We start from the raw sequence: 13,926 nt of genomic DNA, 5'->3' as shown, positions 1-13,926 counted from the left end.
AATATTTTTTCATTGGAGCGCAATCGTGAGCGCTCCGCTTCGCGTGTTACTGTATAATACAGTATTATTCAGGTGTATGGAATGATGGATATATTCATTGGTATTGACAGTAGTTTTTTACGATTACGATTGATTTTAAATAGTAATAATTAATATTAATAATGAAATTAAGGAGTATGATTTTATTATAATTATTTATGGGAGTTCACTGCACCAGCGCTCCTTAGGGCGAGCCGCCTCTGGTCAAAACTAGAAATAGGTACGCTTTTTCAGCTAAGTTTTTGCTTTATTTTGATGTTATCTCTCTAAACTATGGGTGATGAGTTTTGTATTTTGATATACGGAAGTTGTTTGTCTTTAATATCAAAATGAAACGCTAAAATTTTAAGCAAAAATCTCGACTACTCGGGTCTTCCACGCAAGCCTTCACAGGCTTCGGGGTAACTGTTCGGGGCGATGGCCCCTTTCAGTGATAGCAACGCCGCCTGCTACTACAGGCGGGGCACTGGGTGGGACCGGATGGTCCAAGGTGTCATATCCGGGAGGTATCCTGCTGCAGTGCGATCGAGTCCGCGGGGTATCGCGAGCGATCTGCGACCTGCTGCAGGGGGGAATGTCCGTGTGTGCTTCACCCGCCGCTCAGCGAGGTCGAGCTCGCCGGCAGTGTGCCGGTGAGCGCCCGTCAGCCAGCGGCGAGGAAGCGGTCGTGTCCCAGGAGATTAGGTCACGTGGTAGGCCTCTTTTGTCCGGCGGTCGTCGATGGTATGGCGCGATGCCGTGCAAATGCTGGGATCGCGCTCCGTCGGCGCGCGCGAACATTGAGGAACTCAGGCGGCGAACGAAGTCGTCCAGGCTCTCCATGCGCAGGTCCCTGGAGATGACCTGATTCCGTACGAAGCGTGGTGCTCCGGAGATGGTGCGGAGCGCTAGCGACTGCTGCGCTCGCAGAGACTTGCGGTCCGTCTCGTTGGTCAGCGCGAACCACGCAGGGGCCGCGTAGGTAAGTCGCGTGCGAATGTACGCCTTGTATATGCACAGCTTCGTACGGAGAGGCAGGTGAGACGCCAGCATGGGGCGGAGTATATTCCGCACAGCTCGCGTCTGGGCGACCACGTTTTTCACAATGGTCACACCAAGGTACTTGGCCGTCGGTGACCATTCGACGTTCTCGCCCATGAGAGACACCGGGGGCGGCAAAAGGCGCGCCCGCCCGATGGAAATCGCCTGAGTTTTACCCACGTTGACCTTGAGTCTCCAGTCCTCCAGCCATGAGGGAAGTGCATCCAGTGCTCGCTGCATCTTTACCGATGCGTGCTTGGCGTTCAGCGAGGTGGTAATGAACGCAGCGTCGTCGGCATACAACGCTAAAATGGCTCCGCCAGCGACTGGAATGTCGTCCGTGTATCTGCTATAGCAGACGGGCGACAGGCAGCTTCCCTGGGGCACACCGGCTCGGATGGGGCGCTCTGAGGACAAAGCATCTTCAACCGCCACTTGAAAACGCCTGTCTTGCAGGAAGGTGGCCACAGTCTTAACTACTCGACGTGGAGTAGTGGACGTGGACAGCTTGTAGATGAGTCCGGTGTGCCAAACGCGATCGAACGCCTTCTCCATATCAAGGAATACTGCAACTGATTGTTCTCGCTTGTTATAGGCGGTAGCGAGGTGGTGCAGTACTCTCGTCACTTGTAAAGTGGTGGAGTGTTCGGCGCGGAAACCGAACTGTTCGTCGCGTGGCTGAAGGTGGGGCGTAATGTGCAGCAGCAGTAGTTTCTCAAAGACTTTCGAGATAGAGGACAGAAGAGTGATGGGGCGATAGCTCTCAGGCAGCATGATGTTCTTGCCTTGCTTGGGAATCAGGATGACTCGGCCGAGCTTCCACGGGGATGGAAAGTGCCCGGTACGGAGGATTCCATTAAAGAGCCACGTCAGCGTCGCGATGGCTCGCGGGGGTAGGTGACGCAGCGCTTCGTTGGTGACTCGGTCGGGACCGGGGGCTTTGCGCAGTTTAGTTCGTCGAATCATCCTTTGGACTCGACCAGGGGAGAACACGACGGGATCTTCTGTCGGCGGTATCGGCAATTCTAAGTAGTCCATCACATGTCGCTCGATAGTCTCTACGTGCTGCACATTCGCAGTCCGGTTAGGCGTAAACTGCGTCTCCAGGAAGTCTGCAAAAATCTCCGCTCGATCCTCGGCGCGGTAACGTGGGGTTCCGTCACCGGCCATGAGGGGTCTAATCGGAGAGGGCTTCCTGGAGAGCTGGCGGCAAAGGCGGTGCATGCCGGACCAGTCATCGCCGGCTCGCTCGATGGCGGTGTGCCAAGATTCGACTGCTACCGTTTCCAGTGCGTCTGAAATCTTGGCTGCCAGAGCGTTCAGCCGCGTCTTCATGGTCGGGCATCGCAGGTTTTGCCATAATCTTCGCAGCTTCCTCTTCTCCTCTAACATCGCTTGTATGTAGGCAGGGAGCTGGGGTTTCTTGCGAGTGGATGCAGCGTCGAGTCTGGACTCGCGAAGCGCGTTGGACAAGACTGCGCTGAAGTCCGTGGCGAGTCGGTCGACGTCTGCAGGGCTCTCGACTCTAAAGGACGGAGAATGTTCAGCCATGTGTTCGGCGAAGATTCTCCAGTCCTGGCGATGTTTCGGAGAAGGCAGTGATGTTGTCATAGGAGTCAGTGTCAGCGTCATGAGGACGGCTTGGTGGTCGGAAATGAGGTGGTCATCCAGGACGTCAAGCGACGGTGCGGCGACGAGGCCACGAGCAACTGCTATGTCGATGACGTCCGGAGTGTGTGCTGCACAGTACGGGTAGTGCGTTGGGACCTCTGGTCCTAGCACTTCGTAGCCGTGGCGGTCTGCGTCGTCCAGGAGGCGTCTGCCGTCCGGGCTTACGGTGTTGGAGTTCCACGCCGTGTGTTTCGCATTGAAGTCGCCAGCGAGGATCGTGGGCAGCGGCGAGTCCAGCAAGGTTCGGACATCAGCCACTGCGAGTCGATTCTGCGGCGGCTTGTAAAAGGCGAACACACGGATGGGCTGGCGATCTACACATATTTCTACGCCGAGGGCGTACGACGATTGCAACTGAGGTACTGGCAGCAGTTGGTGGATGAGATTCCGACGGACCAGGACTACTAATCCCCTATAAGCAGTCCCGATTGGCGAGGTGTGGTCCTCCCGGTAGACATAGTATCCGGAAACCTTCAACTTGTCTACTGGTCTGAGGTGCGTCTCGTTAACCAGGCCGATGTCCACTTGACGCTGGGAGAGCAGGGTTTTGAAGAGACGGGTTTTTTGCGCTGAGAGCCCGTCGGCGTTCCAAAAAGCAATGCGAAGCTCAGCCATAAGAGGCGCAGAGCTCCGCGATACAGCCCAGGATCAGCGGTATTGGGTCACGCTGTTCCTGGATGGCCACCAGTACCTGATTAAGGGTGCTGATGACCTTAGTCAATCGAGGGTCCAGCGGCATCACTCGCTTCGCCTTCGTCCCCCGTGCGGGGGCAGCGACCACGGTGGGCTTGGACGTCTTGGTTGGCTGCGGTGCGACTTGCGGTGCAGGGCGCGGCCTGGCGGTAGATGCGACAGGCGGTACAGTGGCTGGTGCAGGTGGTGCATTGAGCGGCGCGCAGGGCTTCGCAACTGGCGGTGCTGCTTGCCGCGGTTGGGTGCGGGTGCGCTTGCCACGAGAATAGCTGAATCGATTTCTTTAATTCTTTTTTTTTATAATATTCCTTGAAGTACAAGGATGGTTCTTATGGGGAGAAAACGTAAACATGTACTCTTTGATAGGTTGATAGGTCATAAGATATATGAAAATTCATTTCTAGGTAGGTCTATAATATAGTCTAATATAGGTCTATACTTTTTAATTTACTTTTTAATAAAAAAAACAATTTCCAACATAACCTTATTCTTGGCAACATATCGAGTATCGACATCAGATCCAACAGAACATTTCTTGACAAACTCCCACTTTATTTCAACTCGTATTGCTTTTTTAAATGTTGGGAGATAAATTCTATTTATTGCCAAGTAGAAGAACCAGATACTAGATATATAGCACTCGGATAAACTTACAGGTGAACTTTATGCTATATTTATGATGTAAATGTAGAAGACGTCTTTGAGCAGGTAGGTAACAAATAAACAAGTTTTTTTATAGAATTTATGGAATAAAGATAAAAATAAAAAGTATATTTACGTAATCTGAAAGTGCTAAAGGTTAATGATAGCAATCGCAAGCAACGCATGGATATAATAATTATTATTAGAGACACAAACACTTTATTTTATTGTTATTCTTATTTTATAACTAGCGGTCCGCCTCGGCTTCGCCCGTGGTACATGTTGACGTTTTCTCTTCATAAGAACCATCCTCGTACTTCATAATCGGATCAACCGTTCTTGTGTTATGCGCTTACCAACACATTTTGCGATTCATTTTTATAGTATAGAAGATTATTATAGGTAAATCCTCACAAACTTTCACATTTATAATATTACTAGCGGCCCGCCCCGGCTTCGCCCGTGGTACATATGAAAAATAGATGTTGGCCGATTCTCAGACTTACCCGATATGCACAGAAAATTTCATGAGAATCGGTCCACCCGTTTCGGAGGAGTATGCAGACTAACATTGTGACACGAGAATTTTATATATAAGATTAAGCAGGATTAGTAGGATACTTTGAAAACAATGTATCGTTTAGCAATATTATTTGGGCCGATCCCGGCGGCACTGCAATGCCGGGCCGACCCGTGACGGGAGTGGAGCGAGCCCCGAACATCCCGTCGGTATACAAAAATCAGTTTAATATACTGGTCCCGCTGTGCGGGAACTTTCAGATATTAAGCTGAAAAGAACAGATACTACACTTTGATCTTAGCCAAAAGGCCGAGAAGCGATAATGTACCGGAGCAATCGAGATTATTTACGACTCGGAAAAAAAATAACTTAAGCGAGTGCTAAAAAGTGTCTGATAAACAGTGGTGACATCTGTCGGATGTATAGCATGTGAGTAGCTTGTGGTAATTACTAAGTACATATGTCGTATGGTTTCGTCTATGGCGCCATCTAGCGTATTTATGATTAAAACTACCGTACTACTTGTAAGCCCTACTACTTGTATACAACTAATCTTCCTACTTATTCTGATAATAATTATTTATTAGGAATATTCAAGGATATGTTCAAAAACAACAAGCAGCTCTACAAATTATTATTTTTACAATTAAACACGGAGCTTTGTAAATTACTTATAGAAAACTAGCTGTGCCCTGCGGTTTTACCCGCTGCTCCACTCCTGTTGGTCTTAGCGTAATAATATATAGCCTTCCTCGTTAAATGGTCTATCTAACGCCGAAAGTATGTTTCAAATCGGACCGGTAGTTCCTGAGATAAGCGCGTTCAAACAAACAAACAAACTATTCAACTTTATAATATTAGTATAGAAGTATAGATAACTCTTCAATTTCAAAGTCTTAGTTCCCGGATTTATGTTATAAAATATTATTCTATAAGTTTTGAATATAATCTCGATTTAATTTAAAGAGAAGCTCGGGTTACCGAGAATACAGACATTGTTGTGGAAGCCATTAAAACTTAGCTCACCTTTCTGCCATCTTCGAGGGCGGAATATATTAAAATTTAGTGAAAACATAAAAGAGGTGTTGGAGTCTGTAAGCTGTAGTGAATTTCCACTTTTGGTTTCATTTAATAAAAGAACTATTAGGATATCTTAAATCTTTATATATTTCGAATTAATGAATATAAAAAAAGACGTGTGGCATTCGGGGACTGCCGCGGTAAAGCCTTCAAGTCACACCTCCGCCGTGCCCGTCGGAGTGGGGAGCGTGAGGTTTTTTTCGTTACGGAATTTCTGGATTCGGTCCCCGCGCTCAAGGCCCGCGATAGAAGCTATGCAATAGCTTAAAATGAATTATTTTTACACGTACAATTATTGTACATAAGTGTCGTTATGTGCTGTCTTTTTTATTGTTGAAGCTTTAAAATACTGTTAATATTATAATGAATTTATTTATTTATTATAGAATTTCCAACAAAGGACACAGTTCACGTTTATTACATCTTATTAAAATACATAATCTACTGTACCTTTAATTACAGGAAATTACAGCATTCAATGTTCATTACAATTCAATTACTTACAATTTGTCAAAAAATATATAACAATAGGTAATAATTAAAGAGCCATTATATAAATCAAAGAAACAAGCATTACCTACTATTACAGATTTAAAATTACAAGTATATTAGCCAATTTAATAAAAATATTATATAAATAATAAAAATTTAAAGAGCCAATATTCGTTTTGATGACCAGATTTTTCTTACTCCATCCTACAATAACTACTAAATAAATTTCGCTGATATTTGGAATTCATATAATAAAAGAGCTGTTAATATAATATCATGAATCTTTATATTTCGACTTGTAATGAACATCAAATGTATTATTTATAAATTACAAATAAAAATTACGTTTGTAAGGAACTCTACCACCATCGTCTACAATAATGCTACAAGGTTATTTCATTTGTAGAAGGCTTTATAATTTAATATCGTTCATCCCGACCGGGGCCAGGTCTCAAGTCTTGTATAATATAAATAAGTAACATCTATTGCTCAACACAACTGTCTGGCCTTAAAAATAAGTAAAATCGATACAGTATTCAGGTTAATTCAACCGTGGGAAGGTGTCCTTATTTATTAATCGCTTGATAACTGCCGAAAGGAGGATCAATACTCGTTTTATGGAAGCGAATATCACCGGTACCGTGGTCCGTGACGGCCAATAAAAGTTTGGGATTTGGTTTTTATGATTTTGTTTGACTGAAATATAGGGGATTGCACGCATCATAATGTGAAGCGTTTGGAGAAGTATCGATGTGGAAATAAAGCAATAGTCTTATAAAAAAGTGGTTAAGAATTCTTTAAGTTGACCAGGAATTTAATTTACGTTAATTCATTACAAACAAAGTAATAAAATTTAGGAGAAATCTATAGTAATAATATTATAAAGGTGAAGAGTTTGTTTGTTTGTTTGAACGCGCTAATCTCAGGAACTACTGGTCCGATTTGAAAAATTCTTTCGGTGTTAGATAGCCCACTTATCGAGGAGATAGGCTATATATCATTACGCCAAGATCAACAGGAGCGGACTGCGGAGCACTGAGGGTAAAACCGCGGAGCACAGCTAGTATTATGATAAAAGGTGGTAAGTATGCGTGAGATACTTTTATCGACATAAATAAAACATTGTTAAAATAACTCCTGATCCAATTAAAGTACGAAACACCTTAAAAGCTTTTAAAATAAGGTCCCGGGGCGAGGCCCAATGTCATAGAAAGCCCATTACATTTTCATTCGGTATTTAGAAAGCTTCTTGAATTTATTATATTATAACTAGAATAACAAAATAATATTGAAAATAGAGACCTTTCAGCGGTTTACAAACGCTATTTATAAATTAATTCGTTATAAATTCATTATGATCGACATTTTGAACGGTTTCAGCGAATGCGGTGGACTGGTGGCAGTAACCTAGATATAATTTTAGTAAATAATGTTGTTACTAATGAATTAATAATCTCCTTTTTTTATAGTGGAGAATGCATTTAAGCATTCGTATTCGGTAGAACCGCGTCCGCAGAAATAAATAATCTCCTAACAGTCTGACGTATTCTATTATCCTATAAATTTTATGATACAAATTTTAATAGGAATGTTCGTTGCTATGTCACCTTTAGATACAGAATTGATTTGGCTACATTTTAACAAAGCTATGGATTGAGTTCTTATTCACAAGTACCGAAGATAATCAGAGATAGAGTAGGATTGCACATTTTGTTTATATGTGGAAGCTCTCGACGCAGACTAACCAGACCTTCGACTTTATCATGGCAAGAAAGAGAGAAGTTGTCAGTATTCGATCTCTTCTTACGTAGTTAGTGCCGAGCATAATATAAAAGAAGTTTTGGTTATGTGCGTAAGTAAATAAGATAAATTGGAGATCGTAACTTCACTATTTTCAAACCAAGGTATAGTCACCTGTCTCTATCCTTTTAATGCTTCCCTATTTACCTCTGTTCCTAATCATTACACAATACCGTGTCAATAGTATAATATAATACCGTGAAATATATTACGTAAATAATGTGCCAGTCAGTTTGGCGCAAGGAATGGCAGAACTGTTTCACAAATAAGGGCAGAGTTCACGGCTTCGCTAGATCGACGATTGTACGGCTACGAAACGAGAGGTTTTATACGCTAAGGTTACGAATCTATTTATTTATTTTGGTAAATGGATGGTTAAAAGTAAGTAATACTATGTTACCGAATAGTTATTCTAAACACAGATTCATATTAATATTATAATTATTTATGCTGTTCCTTAAACGATAATCTCTATGAAATGGGAAATAATTTAACAGTCGGCCTGGTAAGTAAGTATAAGGGTAATGTATGTACGAGCGTTGTCTCCATTTAATATTCATCGCCATGTACAATATTTAATTATTAACTTACAATATTTAATTAAAATATTTCTACTTAATCAATCACGGACAATTGTATTTCCATAAATTAAATAATAGGAACAAGTTGCTTCCGAACAAGAGTTGTACTTACCTGAAAACAGTTTATAACAATAATATTATATACCATAGACAAATCTTTATGTATTTTATAATAGTTTAATAGATAAAAAAATATTTCAGAATCGCCACATCGTCTGAAACAGCTAGTTTCGTGGCCACACCCGCCATCCGAGTAGAACACGCAACGACTCAATAAAGAGTACAAAGAGCTATTTCCAACACGATTTCGGTTATTAGATGCTTTGTGATCATAATTAGTGGCCTGCGAACTCGCTAATATAATTTATGTGACGACTTGTAGTGTTTCCTTTATTAATTTTGTGTGTTTGATTGAATTATTTATTAGTAAGAAACCTGAGTTATTGAGCTGATCTGAAGGTAGATCTTTATTTCATATTCGCCCGTTTCAGTAGTTCAGACTAACCACTCAAAAATACAGGCAAAAATTTTGAAAAAAAATTGGTTGTCTGTAAAGTCGGTTTACTGACGATAGTTGAACGTGACAACGTCCTATTGTGCTTCTTTGTCACTCGCACCGCGCTCTCGCTTGCACTTCAAGCCTTACATGGAACGCCTCAGAGCGAGGTAACGCCGCATGAGTCATGTTTTGTCATGTTTTTTCATGCGTGCAGCCGTTGTCACGTCAAAAATATAAAATAAGTTTGCTGGTGTCTTGTAAATTCTATGTAAGGCTTTTCTTGTTAATCGACGAAATATTTAGACTTTAGAGGGTTACAAAGATAATTTTTTGACATAGCTAAGGTTATAATGTCTCACTAATTAGAAATGGTTATTCTGAAAAATCAATAATTAAACAAAATAATATTGGGAGAAGACACCACACTAATTTCCGATACAATATAATATCGAATAACGCATCGGAAATTTCTTGCAACTCCAAAACAGAAACTAATGAAATTTGCAGCTAGCAAATCCAGAGCGTAGGTTTTAATTACGCCTCACCTAGGTGTTAGTTCGTGTTTGTCACTGTTTGCCTTCCATTACAGGAGCCTGAGTTGGGAGTGGGAGGAGGGAGGGGGGGGGGGGGAACGTGACCGGCGAGCGATGGCCCGTATTATCGGATACCGAGTTACGATTTATACGAACAGAATAGTAAATAGTGCAATTGATAAATAATTCCACTTGAAAGAGGACAGATGTGGACGTTTGATGGCTTATTTGAGATGGAATGATGATTGTTTTGGAGTTTAGTAACCGATGTATGAAAGAACGAAGAAAGTTAATTACGTCACCTAATAGTTATCTATAAATATAATAGGTACCTACTATGAATATTTAGATATGTACAGAAAGAAAACTAGAGAAAAGTTAATACACAGGATGTGTTGCATGGATAATATTCAGTGAATGAGCGAGCTAATTTTTTATTTTAAAGTGCGAAAATTTTCCACTTTTATGCACATTGCAGGCAACCTAATGTTTCTCAAAACCGACTGAGCGATTGCAATATGAATAGAAGATTTACCTGCCTGAAAACCATGATCACTTTAAATTCCTATACTTATTTATTAATACATAATCACATACAGATAAACATTACATGAGTCGTCAGGGTGACCAGACTGGCTGGCGCGGCACGATGCCAACGCGTCCATACTGGAGCCTTCCTTATTAGATCACCTTCTTGGTACTTATTCAGAAACCACGCTGTAGGAGGAATTATAGGTTTCTTGGCTGCATTTCGGATATGGCTGGATACTAGGTAATTCTTACTGCAGTGAAGATATGTTGTAGAAATGCGTTGGTAAGCAGTAATACGAAAGTTTTGCGTGTGAGTTTAAAGTTGTTCTAGTAGGCCAGTCGATCTCATAAAAGTGGTGGTGAACTATTCTGAAAATCATGCAGCAAGATTTCTGTTCACGTATTTTCACTGAAATTACATATATCGATAAATTGGAGTCAACCTTTAAAACTAAATGATAAAAAGAAAAACAGACAGAGCGGATGCTATTAATATTTTCAGAAACTCACATAAAGACTCGGCTAATTCAAAAACATAGAAAAAGTTCATGAAAACATAATTTAAGCTGTGTTATATATAGTTAAATATATAGTTTACATGGATCAGATTGCATGATTAGAACGGACACAAATAAATGGCGCATATAAATTTCGTCCCGAACCCTACCTGTCATTTGTGATGACAGAGGGATACAAGGGAACACGTGGGAGGGACTGCTCAGATTTTAGTCGTAAATATTTAATGTCTTCATTTATATGTATAGGATCGGTACCTAATTTTTAGGATGATAAGAAGTAAATAAATGTAATATATATGCCTATTTCAAATTATAATTTGCGTATTTCTTGGAACAAATTTATGTACCTAAGCTGGTTCTCTGGTTAAAAGCGATAAGTATGTGCTTCTTAGAGCGTATACGCACTATGCGGGTAGCCGCATTGCGGGTAGCCGTCCGGCTGACCGCAAGCACAATTATGTACGGAATATTCATCCGATGCGGCTACCGCAGACCGCACAGTGCGCATAGAAATGAATATTACGTACATAATTGTGCTTGCGGTCAGCCGGACGGCTACCCGCAATGCGGCTACCCGCATAGTGCGTATACGCTCTTATTGTTATAATATTAAGTTGTCTTTTTTATATTACTTTGTATTTTATTTATATTTTGTATGTATTGTGACGACGCCATCCATCCTAATCCTAATCCTATTAATATTATAAATTTGAAAGTTTGTATGGATGTATGGATGTTTGTTACTCTTTCACGCAAATACTACTGAACCGATTACAATGAAATTAAGCACACATATAGAGGGTAACTTGGATTAACACATAGGATAGGTTTTATCCCGGAAATCCACGGGAACGGGTTTGTCTTTGAAAACGCGGGCGAAGCCGCGGGCGGAAAGCTAGTATTCCAATAATTATTAATAATCTCACTCAATAAAAGCAATTATTTTTACTAATCATAGAACAATTGATTGTAACATCGTATTAAAGACTAAAATAATTTAATCTGTTTATTCCTTTCAATTTTTCAGCAACGAACAACCAAAATTAAATCTACGCTACACCAAATTCTAAACCTTCAACCTATTCCTGCCATTACGTTTAGTAACCACGTTTCCAAATCCGCACCCAGATAGATTAATGGCGGCATCAATCTGTCCCCGCAAACCTACACCAGCTGTCAGCGGTACCGAGCTGATGAATTGAATACCTTATTGATTTATCTATTTAGGAGATACATGGATGAAAGAGGACAAGCTTAGTTTAAGTTTAATTTTAGTTTAGTTATCAGGAAGGGTAGCTGGCCTACGATACAAGCTGCCTGTGTAGGCCTGCAGTTCTTGCTTTTTTAATCTTCAGGTTCAATGTATATAACATTCTTTTAATTAATTAAGATAATGATACTATGTATTTAATTTTGTTTTATCACTTATAATACCACAAGAGCTTCAAAATTATCGGGTATTTTCCGATAGGTTCGTTGCAAACAAATGAAGGAGTCAAGTTTTTAGTCAAGGTTAAAAAATCACGAGCGCGAAGCGCGAGTGATTTTTTCTGAAAAACTTGACGACTTTATTTGTTTGCAGGAAACCTTGAGAGAAATGCCAGATAATTTTGAAGCTCGTGTGGTATTCGGGAGATTATTTTTCCGTCCCAAATGTCGGCCAATAATTTCACAATTGAATTGAACCTGTCAGTTTGACCTCAACGACCAGAGAAAATTTTCAAAAAATTATCAGTATAATACCATGTAGGTTGTACCACGTGACGTCGAATGGTGCAATTCTATTGGTCGATATTTGGGTCGGAAAAATAATCTTATCTGGTGAATAAATAATTATGATTATGATTAATTGGTGTTTCATTAAAATTTTCATTTCTTTTATCCTCTCTTATCAAAGTAAGGCACATTAATGTACTTTATATGTGTATTAGATTTGTTTTTCAAATCGGTAAGTATACTAGTTTAAATAATGAGCTTAAAATATCTGCATGATAGTATCCATCAGCTACTTGTATAGTAAAGTTTACTAAAGTTTTTTGCCGGCTCTTCACTGTAGTGTTGTAGACTGCTTTCCAAACTGATGGTAAAACATTTATTTCTACATTTTTACGATTCAAAAGGCTTCTAGACCAGTCTAATTGGACAACTAAAGGTTTTCAGTTTGAAATACTTATTGATCTTTCACACATCCTCATAGACTTTCACTGAAAACATTCATATATCCAATAGTTACTAGGGCCTCGATCGGTACAATTAGGTTGAACACGGATTAATGAACGTTATCAATCTGTCACCGCAGCCACGCTGTTTCCAGGGTATCTATAGATATACCTATAGAAATTAGAGTTTGGTTTGGATGCTGGAATCTTGGAACTTTTAGAGATAAAATAAGGTTACGAGGAGGGGTAATGAATGATACATAGGATCTTTTCCTACATGGCTTTACAATCAATAATATGAAAACCAGAATTAAGCATAGTATTTTTACTTTAAATCCCACAATACAATCTTCAGATCTAAATAAATAGCACACAAAACACAAGTTTTCGATTTCAACCACAGATAACATATAAGTACATATAACAAGTAATTAAGCCGCTCATTCCGGCTCTCATTGCTGTGACATTTCATTTGGACCGACCATTGTAGTAATAGTTCTTTTATTTTTATCTCTACTGAGAGATTTTATTTCGATTCTGCTCTGGTGATTATTTATTTTCTTATATATTTTAAGATTATTTTAAAACTGTGCTCCGCGGTTTCACCCGCGTGGCTCTGCTCCTATTGGTATTAGCGTGATGATATTATATAGTCTATAGCCTTCCTCGATGAATGGGCTATCTAACACCGAAATAATTTATCAAATCGGACCAGTAGTTCCTGAGATTAGAGCGTTCAAACAAACAAACTCTTCAGCTTTATAATATTAGTATAGATACAAAAGCAGGTAGAAACTGTTACTGATTAGGTAGTTATATTAAGACGTCATTATAACCTAAATTGGAAATAACCTTAAATGTTAGAAAACTGAAGAATATTAAGTACCTATACAGGGTGTAATCGTTAAGTGTGCACAAGCGATTATTCCGTAACTATTGCAGATATCAAAAAACTTTAAACTGATATCGAAAGTACTTAACCTAATGAGTAAAATGGCCATAATAAATTTTTAAAAATAAAACGAGAAATAACCAAAAATGTTACATTAAACGCTCCCATACAATTTATTTCCCATACATTTTGTATTCATAGTAGATTTTCGAAGTGACGTCCTTATTGTGCAATACAATGAGGAGGTCTATTTACA

At 40.3% G+C, this 13,926-nt stretch overlaps 1 non-coding gene across 1 annotated transcript; it reads right to left on the bottom strand.

Moving 5' to 3' along the window:
* Positions 1–4,713: 4,713 nt before the first annotated feature.
* On the bottom strand, positions 4,714–4,906 carry LOC149479705 (U2 spliceosomal RNA). The gene has a single exon (XR_016317187.1). It is a non-coding gene; the product is annotated as a U2 spliceosomal RNA (small nuclear RNA).
* Between the last annotated feature and the right edge of the window lie 9,020 nt (positions 4,907–13,926).

Source organism: Colias philodice, chromosome 19, assembly GCF_061535455.1.
Source record: "Colias philodice isolate Cphi_HAF_F1 chromosome 19, ilColPhil1 Martin Lab GWU primary, whole genome shotgun sequence".
NCBI classification, from domain to species: Eukaryota; Metazoa; Arthropoda; class Insecta; order Lepidoptera; family Pieridae; genus Colias; species Colias philodice.
The sequence above is the reverse complement of the archived record's forward strand: the minus strand, read 5'-3'. Positions and strand labels throughout refer to the sequence as shown.